The sequence below is a fragment of the Ovis aries genome, chromosome 2 (genome assembly GCF_016772045.2).
Source record: "Ovis aries strain OAR_USU_Benz2616 breed Rambouillet chromosome 2, ARS-UI_Ramb_v3.0, whole genome shotgun sequence".
In the NCBI taxonomy this organism is placed as follows: domain Eukaryota; kingdom Metazoa; phylum Chordata; class Mammalia; order Artiodactyla; family Bovidae; genus Ovis; species Ovis aries.
In genome coordinates, this window is record NC_056055.1 from 175,201,563 (window position 1) to 175,217,713 (window position 16,151).

General features: G+C 38.6%; 1 protein-coding gene across 26 annotated transcripts in view; it reads right to left on the minus strand.

The window, feature by feature from the left end:
- Positions 1–16,151, minus strand: part of R3HDM1 (R3H domain containing 1) — a 162,786-nt gene that overhangs the window by 96,176 nt on the left and 50,459 nt on the right. For 6 of the 26 annotated variants that reach the window (XM_060410081.1, XM_060410078.1, XM_060410072.1 and 3 more), the window contains exon 1: positions 1,191–15,094. The exons of the other annotated variants lie outside the window; for them this stretch is intronic. The gene's annotated coding sequence lies outside the window, so the exon portion shown is untranslated. Of the gene's footprint in view, positions 1–1,190; positions 15,095–16,151 lie in introns of those variants that run through there. 26 annotated transcript variants of the gene reach the window in all.

Here is a 16,151-nt window from a genome sequence, read left to right on the forward strand (position 1 = left end):
ACACGTTCAAAGAAACACACATTGTCTGTTAAAAGCAAATGTCTATAAAGGGTGACAGACTATTTTTAAAGACACCTGAAAGATTAATGCCAAAATTCTCTCAGTGTCATCTGTTTTTATGGTCAGTTTCATTTAAAGTTTTCTCTTTTTTCTTCGTACAAGTGACTACATCACAGCAAGAAAACACTTTCTGTGTCACTCCTCCATCTTCCTTTGACAATCTATTGTCAATAAATAGGACAGCAGAGTTTTAAGGTGAACCACTGCACATAATGGGGTCTAACCACCAAGAGATGCAATACTAATACTGCTGAGCATACATCACAGAAGAATTCACATCTTATACTAATTCTTTAAAAACGACTTTGAAATGGAATTATTTTGAACCCCAACATAGATTCATATTAGTTTCCATATCTCAATTATACTGTGTTTGACTAAAGGACAACAGAAAAGGAGGTATTACAAACAAGTGCTAAGCTGTTTTCTAACTGACGTTGTCATTTCAGTATGACCAAGGTTGCTGGGCCACTAAATATAATGACTAGGCTTAAGGAAAAAACTCCACTGAAACAAACCAAAAAATACTTAAATATATTATTTTTCTCATTTAAAGTTGTTTCTCTCATAAAATGGTAGACACAAGATGGCAGCACTCACTAAGCAGCAAAATTCTTTGCGTTCTTGCAGAAATTCTGTGATTTAATTTTGACTCTTTTACATTCAAAACTCTAAGAGAGCGTAGGTGCAGTTCACTTAAGAAGCGAGTAAGGTACCATGGAAGGAAAAGCTGCAAGGGATAATGAGGAGGAGGCACAATGTGAAGAGGTGAACAAGGATTAGAAGATCTTCTTAGGACCCACCAAATCCAACTGTATGATAAACACGCAAGTTATCAGGGCCCAGAAGTAAAATGACTTATCCAAAGTCATACAACCAATTTATATGACCAACACTTGCTAATAAGCCACACTACTTGACAACAAATTAATGAGTGCTGCTGAACCAACTGGCCAGTTATTGCCTGGAAAGGAAGTAGTGGTACACTAGGAAACTCGAATGCACTAGCATTAGTGTGTGCGTGCTCAGTCACGTCTGATTCTTTGCAATCCCATAGACTGTAGGGAGTCGGACATGACTGAAGCAACTTAGCATGCATGCATGCATTGGAGAAGGAAATGGCAACCCACTTCAGTGTTCTTGCCTGGAGAATCCCAGGGACAGAGGAGCCTGATGGGCTGCCGTCTGTGGGGGTTGCACAGAGTCGGACACGACTGAAGCGACTTAGCAACACCAGCAGCAGCAGACTGTAGGGAGAAAAAATATTTAACTGATAAATGGTTAGAAGATTTGAATGGCTTAAAGGTCAAGCACTTGCGGCAGTATCCCTCACAGAGTGGGCACCCCAAAAATGTTATAATAGCTTTCTTTCATGGTCAGAATCACCTTAGGCCAGCAGCTGGTTGAAGCTTTATCTGTTGTGTCCTGGCTGCACCCTGCATGATAGCAGACTGACCGAGGCCCACCTAGGGTGCACAACTGCCTTGTATACTTCAAGTTTTCTTATGCATAAATCCTACAAAGCTCAACAGAAGAGAATGACTGGAGTTTGTATGAATGTGCCTATGCTGGGGAGGAGGGTGCTTGCCTCAGTGCACAGCCTCATTGGGCTCTCATCAGAGCTTTGCTATTAAACATTAAAAATTCATATCAACTTTACTTCTCAAAAGTAATAATGTATTTATTTTAAATACAAATGTTTTCCTCTCTAAATCTTCAAGTAAAAAAGAGATTCCAGCTTCTTGGTACTTACTAAAACAAAATTACTTTTTTTGTGGCACAAAGCCTATACTTCTAGGGTTACCTAAGGCTATATGGACGTGTAGGTGTCAAGTACAGAAAGCCACAGACAGAAATGGCAAAATTTATCTCTGCCACAACACTAAGGAGTCAATTAAATGCACCTTCCTTATGTAATAGATAGCTATACAGTAAGTCAACATGATTAAGGAACTTAAATGAATTGGGTTGGTTTTTACAATAGAAAGACAAGAGGAAAAAAAATATTGAGGTCTATTAAATGCATACATCTGAGTACCTACTGTTACTGGTATTTAAAATCTGAGCTTCTGAGAATTTGTTTCAACATGAAAGACATGGACATATGCACTCGACATTCAAACCTGTCTCTGAAAATACATTCTTCCAGCCAGTAATGTTATTTACTAGGGACATATCAGAGATTTGATTGCTTCCCTGGTGGTCAGCTGTAAAGAATCTGCCTGCCAATGCAGATGTGGGTTCGATCCCTGGGTTAAAAGGATCCCCTGGAGAAGGAAATGGCAACCCACTCCAGGGTTCTTGCCTGGGAAACCCACGGACAGAGGAAAATTCCATAGGCCAGTGGGTTATAGTGCACAGGGTCACAAAAGGGTTGTACATGACTGAGCGACTAAACAACAGAGATTTGATTATATACAATTTCTGAGCTACCAGGTAGCCAACAAAAGAGAAATGCCACATGTATGTATTATACATAATAAATCATGCACAGAAAGGCTGGCATCCATCCAACACCATATGCAAATGGGCATTAGAGGGAAAATTAAATTTTTATAACCTAAAAAAGTAAAACTATAAAAGTATACGAATATAGGAAATATTTTATAATTATTGTATGAGAGTCCTTCCCAAGAATGATGTAAACATTTAGAAGCTATCAAAGAAAAATATTAACAAAATTTACAATAGTTTCAATATATTTTTATATGACAAAAATGTAAGTGACTAAAAGGCAAATCATGTAACAAAAATATTTTCAATACAAAAGGGCCAAAATCTTTAAAGTAAAAAAAGGTCTTAAAAACTGAAGAGAAAAGGAGAGAAATGGGAATCAGAAATTTATAAAAGAAATACAAGTAACTAACACCAAAAACTACTCATAAACAGCCTACCGGTGCAGGTACTATTCTAATACCTTTCATAATTAACTCATTTAAAGCTCATAACATGGAGAAGGAAATGGTAAACCAACCCAATATTCTTGCCTGGAAAGTCCATGGACAGAGGAGCCTGGCGGGCTGCAATCCATGGGGTTACATGGCTGAGCATGCATGAATGAGGGTGGAGGGAGATGGGTTGGTAGCAATAAACTGGTAAAACTAAAAAAAAAAAAGCTCATAACAATTCTAGGAAGTAGTCTGTTTCAATATCCCCATTTTACAGATTAGGAAAGTAAGGCACAGATAAATTGCTTTGTCCGTGGTCACATAGATGGTTAAGAGTAGGATATGACGCAGGATATGAACTGGGGCAGACAGATGCTCCTCTCTCTAAGCTCTTACCCAAAATGCTGTATCATCGTTAATATGCACCAAGAAGAAAGACAATTCGGGTTTATAGAGCATATTTATTTCAAAAAATACTTAAAATGTGTAGTAACTTGGTACCACTGTGTTCAAGAAAGAAAGTAGTAAACTTACCCTTTTCATGTAGATAGTACATAGTAGTACAGAGATCCTATTTTTATTTATGGTCAGTCAGGCTAATCACTACTAAATTAGCAGTACTATCAGGTAATCATCCAGTTTCTCTTAATTTCCCTATCTCTTGTGATCTTAAGTATTAAACTGTGTAAACCTGGCTGGCAGTAAGGATTCAGTTTGTGGTGAAGGAACAACATGAAGCCAAGGAGCTTACAAATGATAAATATGCATAGTGGCTACCTTTCTCAGGGTAACAAAGCAGGGCAGAATTAGGACCAACATTTTGAAAGCATATGCAGTCCAGGAATGAACAATTTCTCCAGTGAAGATTTCAGACAGAATTTTCAGCAATAAAAATTAACCACTGCTAATTCAAAGGATCACCTTACTCTGCCTATAGCCTAATATATGTGGTTCTATGAGTGTGTTAGGTGCTCAGTCATGTCCGACTCTTTGCTAACATGTGGACTGTGGTCCGCCAGACTCTTTTGTCCATGGACTTCTCCAGGCAAGTATACTGGAGTAGGTAGCCAGTGCCTTCTCCAGGGGGATCTTCCTGACTCAGGGATCAAACTGGATCTTCTGCGCTGCAAGCAGATTCTTTATCGTTTGAGCTACCAGATAATCCTATGTGTTTATATAGCACAAAAGTATCGAAAAGTTGAGTAATTAGAAAAATAAATATTCTAATTTCACACACTGAAAACCAGTTTTTTCTAGATAAAACATCAAAAAATTATTTAAGGGAATCCCCTGATGATTCAGTGTTTAGGATTCTGCACTTCCCCTGCTGGGGGCCTGGATAAATCCTCAGTCAGGGAACTAAGATCCCACAAGCCCATGGCTCACCCCCATCCCCCAAATAATAATTTTGTTGTAGGAAAGAAACATGGCCACATAGGTTAAAAAAATTTTTTTTCACATAAATATTAGGGGGGAATTAGGATTATTTAAGTAATTAGGAATTATTGAAGTTATCTGAATAGAATTTGGCATTGCAATGTCACTTTATTAGATAGACAAAATGCTGTATTTTTTCTCTTAGAGGAAAAATGTAATCGGGCAGGCACATTTATTAAATAAGCCAAATGCACAAGATCAACATACAACTTCTCCTAAGGTTAAAGACTGACACAAACCATTAGCCAAAGGCCTCTACTTAGAAAGGCAAAAAAACCCACAAGAAACAAAAAAACAACCCACAACCATCCATGGTTTATGCTATAATTTAGAAATAGTGGAAATTCACATTCTCAGAGTCGATCACTTGTCATTTACTTGAAAAAGAATACAAGCAGCAACATTTCAAAATGCTAAATGCCTATGTGATTTATAAACAGTTGCTGTCATCCAACAAAAGGTATGGAGTGACCTCAAGAAGCTGCAGCAAGTATTAGCTATAAATGAACACAAGAGAAAGAACTACCTTGATGCAAAGAGTATGCTAAACCCAAATGAGGAGGTTAATAATGACATTTATCAGCAAACACATAAAGTAATTTTAAGATGACATTAAAAAGAGGAAAAAAGATATAAAGAACAAAACTTTAAAAAGGAGAGAACACAATTTTAAAAAAGAAAAGTAAAAAGGCTTGGTAAATTAAAGAATGAGAGGGAATAACAGATTAGCGGAATCCCATAGTCCGTAAGGTCACAAAAGAATAGGACACAACTCTGCGACTAAACAACCAACAGGTTCTGAGACAAATTACTTTTGTTAAAAAACTTAATGGGGAGGTAAGGTGTTACATGAATTTGCTGCATTCTGCATACAAAGATGCCAAAGGAAAAAGAAGCTCACTTTACAGGAACAGAGTATTTGAACTGAGGCTAAAGACAAGAAATGTGACGGCAGCTGGAGTCGGCAAGGGCGCAGGGAATGGGAACTCACAAATACCACGAGTTTATGTTAGTAATCTGCGATAACAAATGAAGTTTAAATTTATCCTATCCTATGCCCAACATTTCTACTTCTGGATCTATACACCGAAGAGACTCATACATGTACATGAGGAGACTACAAAAATACTCACTGAATTGTTTTAATACAATGCAACCTATGGAAAAAATTTAAAACCACACAATCATGAATTGGGAAGGATACACATCTATTTCGTGTTAGTAATTCTCTCTGGAAAAGAGTTTCTGGTGAGACAGTACAGAAATTTTTAGCACATCTTTATTATTTTATTTTTTAAAGAAAAAGATCTGTAGCAAACAACAAAAGGTTAACAGTTTGCTAATTCTGAGTAGTAAGTACTGAACATTTGTTATAATGCTTTTTTTTTTTTTTGGTCTTGACATTTTATTAATTCATTTAATCCAACTAATAACCCTAAGATAGGAATTCTGAATGTCTCCAGTTTACAAGTGAGGAAGTGGAGGCAGAGAAAGACCAGGAAGCTTACTCAAAGTTGCATGACTACTAAGTGGCAGGGTGAGAATCTGAATTCAGGTAGTCTGGCTCCAGAGCCCTTGCTATTCAGTTCAGTTCAGTTCAGTCGCTCAGTCGTGTCCGACTCTCTGCGACCCCATGAATCACAGCACACCAGGCCTCCCTGTCCATCACCAACTCCCAGAGTTCACTCAGACTCATGTCCATCAAGTCCGTGATGCCATCCAGCCATCTCATCCTCTGTCGTCCCCTTCTCCTCCTGCCCCCAATCCCTCCCAGCATCAGAGTCTTTTCCAATGAGTCAATTCTTCGCATGAGGTGGCCAAAGTACTGGAGCTTCCGCTTCAGCATCAGTCCTTCCAAAGAAATCCCAGGGTTGATCTCCTTCAGAATGGACTGGTTGGATCTCCTTACAGTCCAAGGGACTCTCAAGAGTCTTCTCCAACACCACAGTTCAAAAGCATCAATTCTTCGGCACTCAGCTTTCTTCACAGTCTAACTCTCACATCCATACATGACCACAGGAAAAACCATAGCCTTGACTAGACAGACCTTTGTTGGCAAAGTAATGTCTCTGCTCTTGAATATACTATCTAGGTTGGTCATCACTTTTCTTCCAAGGAGTAAGCGTCTTTTAATTTCATGGCTGCAGTCACCATCTGCTGTGATTTTGCTATTAGCCACTGCCTATATATTCTGCCTCTAGAAACAAGGATGTTAACAGAACAGAAAGTAATTAACTGGGGAGACCAACTAGATACAGAGGTTGATACAGATACAGGTTGCTGATGCTACTGCTGTAAGTCGCTTCAGTCATGTCCAACTCTGTGCGACCCCACAGACGGCAGCCCACCAGGCTCTGCCATCCCTGGGATTCTCCAGGCAAGAACACTGGAGTGGGTTGCCATTTCCTTCTCCAATGCATGAAAGTGAAAAGTGAAAGTGAAGTCACTCAGTCATGTCCGACTCCTAGCAACCCCATGGACTGCAGCGTACCAGGCTCCTCCAACCATAGGATTTGCCAGGCAAGAGTACTGGAGTGGGTTGCCACTGCCTTCTCTGCCAGATACAGGTTAGGGATGTGATATCACAGGATTACAAATGACTGTGCAGATAACGCTTGCTATCCACTAACAGAGGAAACATCAGTTCAGTTCAGTGCTCAGTCGTGTCCAACTCTTTGCCACCCCATGAACCACAGCATGCCAGGCCTCCCTGTCCATCACCAACTCCCGGAGTCCACCCAAACCCATATCCATTGAGTCGGTGATGCCATCCAACCATCTCATCCTTTGTCGTCCCCTTCTCCTCCTGCTCTCAATCTTTCCCAGCATCAGGGTCTTTTCAAGTGAGTCAGCTCTTTGTATCAGGTGACCAAAGTATTGAGTTTCAGCTTCAAAATCAGTCCTACCAGTGAACACCCAGGACTGATCTCCTTTAGGATGGAGGAAACATAAGAGGGGGGAAAAGAGGATTTGGTATAGAACAATCTCACTTCAGTTTTGTATACAGTATGTTCAAGGTGCCTTCAGGACATTCAGGGGAGAAATCTAATCAGGAGTTGTACCATCAGGTGTTAAGCAGAGAAGGAAAGGCTGATACTATTGACTGGGTAGAAGTGCTGAACAGATAGAAGTTCTGAATTATCAACCTAGGTGCAGTTGCTGAGAAGCCACTGAGTAAGAAAAGAAGTGGACTTAGGATAGAATTCCTGGGGAATATCAAATCCTTAGAAGATGGGCAGGAAGGTGGAGAAACAAAAAGAGTGCTGGATCTGGTAACAAGGTCAGCATGAGATGCAAGCTAGAGGAAGGCTGTCAGGATAGAAAGCAGAGAAAGGACAGAGGGAAGCTGGGGTCTTGAAGAGGAAAAAAGGATGAGAATAAGAGGGAAAATCTGAAGTAGGAAGAAATGAAGAATTGGAGTCAGAAGAACAAATGAAAGGATAAGCCTTACAGGTACTTACCGTTCTCAGAAAAATGAAGAGAATGTGACAAGAAACTGAGGGAATTCATATCTAATACACACTTTCTCTATTTCAAACCTAGGACATTATGTGCTAAAAGTGAGGAAGTTGGGATAGCTGTGGACTCTTCGAAGAATGATGGGTGAGGATAAATATTGGAGTGAGTCTGTAGTGGGAGGCTCATTACAGCTGACTCCAACATCAAGAACTGTCTAGGCATAGTCCTTCTGAGGGGAAGTCTACAGATATCAAGACTACAGGTTTCTGGGATTCTTTAACTGAAGTCACTGCAATGGGAGGAAATGAAATGAGACAGCTCAGGTGCTACTGAACAGCCATTTCCAGATCTACCATTATAACATTATATGGTACAGGGCTTAAGAAGCCTAACAATGCCAATCAAAAGGTAAAAAGCTGGAGGCTAGGAATGCTGGAGTACTAAAGGAAGTCTTTCTATATTTTTATGTAGTGGGGTTCCTAGTTTGAGCTGATGCAGAGGCTAAAGAAAGTATTTCCCATTAGAGAACCAAAGCAGGAGAGAAAAAGGGGAAGACAAACAGTTCAAGGTATATAAGGGATCAAGGCCAGTACAGAAGATTCTAGTGAATATAGTGCCCTGAAGACTAACTGTATCAGAAGCTCTAGGAGACAGGACTTTAGGCAGGAACATTAGCAAATTTATAGCAAGCACTAGCAAAAGTGGCAGTGGGCCAGAGAAGGACAAAAACTGAAAGAGCATCAAAGAGCTCTTGAGCATGAGCTCATGAGAGATGCTCCCTACGTTATGTGTTAAATGCAGGACTGACATAAACATATCAGGTTATAGTAAGATCTCTTGGCTCATAGTAAGATCCCCTTTAAAGACCACATGGAAGAAAAAAGACTGGTGTTATCATTTGATCATGCTTTGGGAAATAAAGAACATTTGAAGGTTTAGATTCTTGGAAACTGAGCACAGATAAGAAGGATGTGAGAGGAGAAATTAAGATAATGGGCATGTAAGAAGAGAGAGTATAGATTTTTCGTTCCATACTGAGTTTGAATTGATTTTAACTCATTCTTTACATAGTATACTATCTACTGAGAGATGCTTTTATGCAATGAACCTGCTAAAGGGAACTATTTAAACGGAAAAACATCTGTTTATTCAACCTTGACTTATCTCTTGGAATAATGATAGCCAGAAAAGTAAATTATTACCCTAATACAGAACACCAAAGACACTATCAATATTTAAGATAGTAAAATATTGTGTAGTAAAGAATTTGGCTGGCCTTTGTCTCTAGCTCCTGGGAGGCAGCATCTAAATTCTTAGAATTTGGGGGAATTCCCCAGCAGTTCAGTGGTAAGGACTTGGTGCTTTCACTGCCACGGCCTGAGTTCAATCTCTGGTCAAGGAACTAAGATCACAAAAGTCACATGGCAAGACCAAAAAATAAATTTAAATTCTTGGAAGTGACAGGAATACAGGGTACTGATAATTTATGTTATTGAGGTAACTTAGGTGAAGGCCCTACAGAGCTGATGTGAAGAAGATGATTCAAGATGGGGACTGGCCACACCTGAACGATTAACGGGATTAGAAAGTTGGGGCTCTGAGCCAATGTAATATCAGCATGACCTCTGGGAAGGGAAAGGGGTGGTAAGAGACTGAATTCAACCGATGGGCCAATGATTCAGTCAATCATGCTCCAAATCTTTTGTATCTGTTACAATAAAGCTGTAATGGAAGTGCAGCACTTTTTTGAGTTCTAGAAGTCATTCTAGTGAATTTTTAAAACCTGAGGGGGTAAAGGGAACCTTCAAATCTGTAGCTGGCTGATTAGAAGTGAGGGCAGACTTACAGAGGACTATGCCCTTAACCTGCGAAGCTTGGTCTAATGCTGGGTTACTCAGTGTCATGAGCCACTGCAGTTAGCAACCTTCTGCATAGTCTAGTCTCAATCATTACATTCTTACTAACGTAGTTTGTGCTAGGTTCACAGCATGATAATACCTGTAGTTTACCGTTCATGAATAAAAGTGAATACTGTGAACATAATCCCAGTTTATTCAGCCATTCCTAATGCCATCAATGAAAAGGCGTATCTTTATATGGCATGCTAGGCCACTCCATCAGAAGCCTTCAGTCTTTATGGTATTTAAGCTAGACTCTAATGTGGTATTCCTTTACTCCTTCAGAACTCTTTCACTTGATTTTTCCCCCCTCTGTACTACTAATATAACTAAATGAATTTATCTCGAATGTACTTTTTATCCATGGCTAGCATTTCATTCTTATCACTGTATCACAATGGAAGTTCTTTGAAGGCCTTAAAGGTATTAAGCTCTGTCATCAAAGAGTCTCAGCAGAATTCACGCTGCGCTCCTGGCACATTTATCTAATCCATCCAAAGGTTCTTTGATGGCTTAGTATTTCATCAACATGTGAAACTTCATTTTCTCTATCATTTGAATCAGTAGGTCTAACATGACCCATTTCCTCCTTATGACAAAAAATGTTTCCTTTACAAGATTTTAATTTAGGTTACAATTGGCAGACATTCTGTTTTATAACTACTAATGCGCCACTCTTCACTTCTTGAACTGCCAACTACATTCTTTCTAACAAAGGATCACAACCCTCTTTCAAGAAAGCACCTAGGGATTATGTTCAGGGGAAAAAAGGCTCAAAAATGTTTTATTTCTTCTCAGTCAAAGAGCATTTCATGGTCAGCAAAAATAGCTTAAAACAGCTTGAGGTAGAACAGGTGTTGTCTCTCAATGGCCACCATCTACCGTCACACTATAAAAGGATGTGCACAACAAAGTGCAAATACTATTACAGCTTGAAGATGCTGCTGCTGGCATGCGTGAAAGCCACCGAGAATCTCCTGGTCTCCAGAAATTCACACTGTCCCCTACATTTGTAGAATGAGCAGATACAGCTTCTATTTAAAGTACCTAATGCTCTGTCCAATTTAATTAGTTCAATTTCCTATGGCTGTGCACAAAATGAATAAATCCAGTCTAATACGTTTCAGATTGGATTTATTAATGGCTTTCTTTCGTTATTCCTTGAACTATACCCACTACATCAAATTGTTTTAGTAGTTATTAATAGTTAATAAGTTTCTGTTGCTTTCTTCATAATTGTCACTGAAATTCAATGGGGCATTCAGTCTACAATTTTTGTTGTCATTCGTTGGCATTCAGTCTACAATTTCTGGTGTCATTCATTTCCTACCTGTTAAAAGAAGTTGTGGTTTAGCTAGCACTTTGAAAATACTGAGATAATAAAATGTTCTACTGTCTCTCTCTGGTGATCCTGTATTATGGCGAGACATCAGATATGCTTGGTAATCAGCACTGCATATGTTCAAACTACTTGGAAAAAAAAAAAAAGAAAAGGCATCTGATTTCTGTGGATGTGCCTTCTGCTGAAGATAGAAACCACATACCCTTCTAAGTATTTGAAAATAACAGAAAAGAGAGAAGATGTCAAACCAGCATAATAGATTGAATAATGATTTACAGACACCATAAAGCAGTAATTCTTAATTATTTTTAGACCCATAAAAGGATCCGGCTTGAGAAGCTTATTAAACCCAAAGATTCTCTCTGCAGGGACGCAGCACTCAGACATGGGTAGGTTCATGGACATTTTTCCATGTGGTTTTAGGTTATTTAGAAGCACATACATAAATCCTAGTTGGCATCTCTTGTTTTATATATGCATGTTATATACAATATTTTTATGTGTGTTTTATATGAAATATAGAACAAGGATTGTTAATTAACATTCAAGTATAGGCTCGGGAGAAACACACACATATATCCACACATGCCCATGTATACATACATACACGCACATTTTACACAAACTCGTAAATTTCAAGTGAGAAGGTGGGGCTGGGTTGAGATATTAACTGGGCTTCAAGCATTTATGTAGTTACTAAAGTATATCTGAGGAATTCTAGGGCTTAGAGGAACTTGACTGAAAAAAAAAATAACTGTATTAACTCTATTAAAGACATCTTATATCAATTAGAATGGGGGTTCCTCAGCTAGGGAGGTGTGAGAAGATTTTCAGAGATGATGATTTTTTGGGGGGTTCTAGTCCACTCCTATCCCATGTCCTATATGACCAAGAATCTGATCATATAGCAGAGAAGAGAACTATAACAATCAGCAGAGGCACTAAGAGAAATGTTACATGATTTCACAGAAGGGAGAGTTATACATGAAGATGACATTTAACTCAGCTCTGAAAACATTTTTATCTTATACATCTTACTTTGTGTCTTAAATATATATAACTTGTTAGCTGAAAATTTAAGTATCTTTCCTGATAGTTCTATGTGAGTTATCACAAAACCACAGCGCCATTAAGACAACTATGCCTTAATCAACTTGCTATCTTAACCTGTTTTACAAAGCAAAATAAAAACAGCATGATGACAGTTGCTAGGTTTGTTTCTATGTACACATGTAAATGTTAAGTGAATTTCTGTTCCTCAGACCATTTTAAATATGACGATACAAGGCACAAAATCTTGAAAAAAATTTTTAAATGTTAAAAATCTTTAAACACGAGACTTCTCTAAGTATTTTGCTATTTTCTGTGACTCTACAATTATTTCAAAATAAAAAGCTGAAAATCTCATTGTACATTCACTGTAACACATTTGGAAAAATACAGAATGGTATATTAAAAAATATGACCTGGAACACAATTATGAAGTAGGTATTGTCTTAAGTTATCTTGAAAAGTGAAAATTTTAAAGGTGCTTTCTAAGAAAAATAGGAAAATTAATAGAAAAATCATTTAAGAGAAAAAGAATTCCCTTTAACATTCTAAAATGTATTATCTTTGGAAGACAAAATACTTTAAATTACAACTTCAATATGTGATCATTTCAATCCACTTATAAGCCCTGAAACATAAATTTTTTAAAATTAAAGAAATTGAAGGGTAAAATTTGTTTAAAATATATTTAACTATTACTCAATAGTTTCTTTTTTAGTAAGTACAGAGTTTAACATAAAGTGTTGCCAGTCACTGCTATTAAATAACCAAAGAACATTTAAAGTCAAGTGCAGATTTGGTTCCAATGAAAACTGAAAACCTGGACAATGAAAATTTGGAGAGTGTATGTGTATGAGTGGAGGTTGGATGGGAAAGAGAAAGACGGGGGGATAGAGTAGAGAAGGAAGCAAAACGCTAAGAGGGAGAGAGAAATGGAGGCAGAAAGACTAACAGGACAGTGTCAAGGACACTGGAGACACAAACAGGGACAGAAAGTCAGGCACGGAAGAGTAAGGGAAGGGCGGCAGAGGAAGAGGGGGGCGGGGGGACAGCCGGAAAGCTGGAGTCAGGGGCCCAGAGCAGGGCACACCAGGCACAAGGGAAGAAGAGCAGGCAACATTAACAGAAAGGGAGAGGGAGAGACAGAGGCAAGCAGAGGAAGAGGGAGAGACATTGGGGCAGGGAGAGAGACACCCACAGAGAGATGGAGGCACCAGAGAGAGGGAGAATCAGGGGAGCAGAAGAGGAAAGGAAAGACTGACAGACACAGAGAGAGGGAGAGGGACTCTGAGACACCAGGTAGAAACGCACAGAGAGGGAGACAGACTGAGACAAGGTGAGAAAGACTAACAGGCCAGTGGAGGGAGAGGAGAGAAAGGAGGGAGCAGAGGGAAGAGAGAGACAGAAGAGAAACACTCAGAAAGTCACTCACACATGCACACACACACACACACACACACAGCGGTGCAGGGAGCAGGGACAAAAGGAAACCTAAAGAACAGAATAAATGAAAAGGGGAAAGACAATTAAAAAAGCGAAAACCAGAATGCAACAAAGGATGGATAAAGCAGTCGTAGGTAAGAACAGAGAGTATGAGCTGTTAATTTTCATTTGTTTTTTCTTTCGTTGTTCAACATAAAATTTAAAACCTGAAGCATAAAAAAGAAATGACGACTGAAATTCTCCTGGCATTAGATTGAAATAATGTACCTAGTAAAACTCCCTAATTTTCATAATAGCTATTAATACTTTCACAATTCTAATTACTTACACAATTGGGAATCAGAAAGAAACAGAAGAAAAAGGAATAATGATATTCAGCAATGCAAAAAGGCCATTTAGTGACTTTTCTCCTGTCTCCTCTAGAAAAAGATGAGTTATTTCTCAAGATCCAAATAATTGATTCTTATTGGCGGGGGGGTGGTTGAAAACAATACAGCAATTCCAAAAACTGTTAACATTTTGGCTAAACCCAGGAAAAAAGCAAGCAAAACTCAAAAATCTTCCAAACAAGTCAATTATATACTAATGGACATATTTCAGTTATTCAGTATTGCCCATATGGTGGGATTTCAGTTTTGAAGAATCATAACCTATCAAGATAAATGTCAAAGTTTTTAGACAGTATGATTAGAAATCAGATAGTTCTCAAAAATTACAGCTTGGTTAGCATTTGTTCTCTTTTGCAATGTGATGATTGATTACGCTAATCAGAGCAATGACAAATCTACGTTTTCCTGCTATAAGCACTTTAAAAACTATTCTCTCTCTCTCCTGAAAAGGAGTACAAAAATTTACATCGGGTTTGAAAGTTAAGGTTCTTTGTTTTATAATTTCCAAAGTCTCATCCACACTGTACTGGTTACACAATGAAAAATTTTAAATGAAAAAGCCACACAGCATGTCTATTTTGAGATGAACCTGAAAGAGACATCTTCCTGACTGACAAACTGTTCTGTTACACACAATATCAACAAGCACTCAGGTAAACCATTCTATCAACAAGGTACAAAGAGTATCACAAATTTGGGGGTTATGGGAGAAAAAACTTGTACTATTACTGAGAAGCAAATGAATCCTACTCCTCATTCTACCAACCTTAACAAACGTATCTTTACAAAAAGAAACAAAAACCATTTAAAAAACAAGCTCTTGTATTGGATTTTATCACAAGCCCCTAGCAAAATTAGGGTACTAAGTGAACAGGAATAACTCTTCATACATCTGATTTACCTTTTGTACACATTATTGAAGGAATTAAGAGTCACATACCTTCATCGTATTGGTATTTGCTTCATCATACAGAGTGAATGAAGATGCACTCGCCATAGTATCATCTGTAAACTGATGCTCTGCATTGCTCCTCTACAGAGCTCAGTGCACACACAGCCGGCTGATTAGTCAGGCATGGGAGAGTGCTGCGGGAGCGCTCTACAGCACTTGCAGAGGACTCAGACAATAGAAAGTCAACAGCTGTATGTTGTGATGTCAGTAACACTCTAGCCAGTCACCACCCAGAATGTCTGAAACGGATTGGAAGCTATACTGAGCTCTTCATTAGCAATTCAGAAGCAATGATGCAAAAGTCTATGAAACTGTGAATGCGCTAAGACTATCAGGATTTTTTGAGATTTCTCGCTATTAAATTTTTGTTGCACGCTGATGAGCAAAGTTGAGATTATTATATTTTCCAGAATTCCCTTAAGAACAAAATGTATGAAATCTAGGCAGTTGATACATCAGGTTTTTCATAACGCTCTTTAACACTTCTAATGTCACTAACAAAAAGCCTTTAAAAAAAACTCAAAGACAATCTGCCCACAAAAGGTGACATCCCATGATGGTTTCTCATCTTCAAACTGATTTAACTGTCGCAAGGAAACAAAATGCATTAAGAGCATAATTCCTTATTTCTTAATTTGTTTCTGCTAAAATTTAAATGAGCTGGCTTCTTCTGGCAAGAGCATTACTTCTTCACACCGACAGATGGAGACGGCAATAGAACTGTGGTCAGAAGACAATTCTGCCTTGCGTCAGATGTCTGTTGTCTATATTAGCTCAAGTGGCAGACTTTAAAGAACGAACTGAAAATATCGTTCAAGAACCAAGAAAGACAAAATACTTTCCATAAACATGCGGGGGTACTGCAAGGATCCTACCAGACATTTATTACCTGTACTATTTGAAGAAAAAAACGTATACCACTAACCAAAAGTAATTTTTTTTCTCTACCACTAAAATGGTTAAGTCTTATAGAGTTTAACGTATCAGCAGTGCTCTGTATACAAGCTTGCTGCTGCTTACACATTCAATTATGTCCAACTTTTCCGCAACCCCATGGATTGTAGCCTGTCTGGCTCCTGTGTTGATGGGATTTCTCAGGCAAGAATACTGGAGTGGGTTGCCATTTCCTTCTCCAGGGGATCTTCCCAACCCAGGGATCGAATCTGAGTCTCCAGCTTGGCAGGTGGATTCTTTACTAGTGAGCAACCTGGGAAGCCATATACCAGCTTAGGA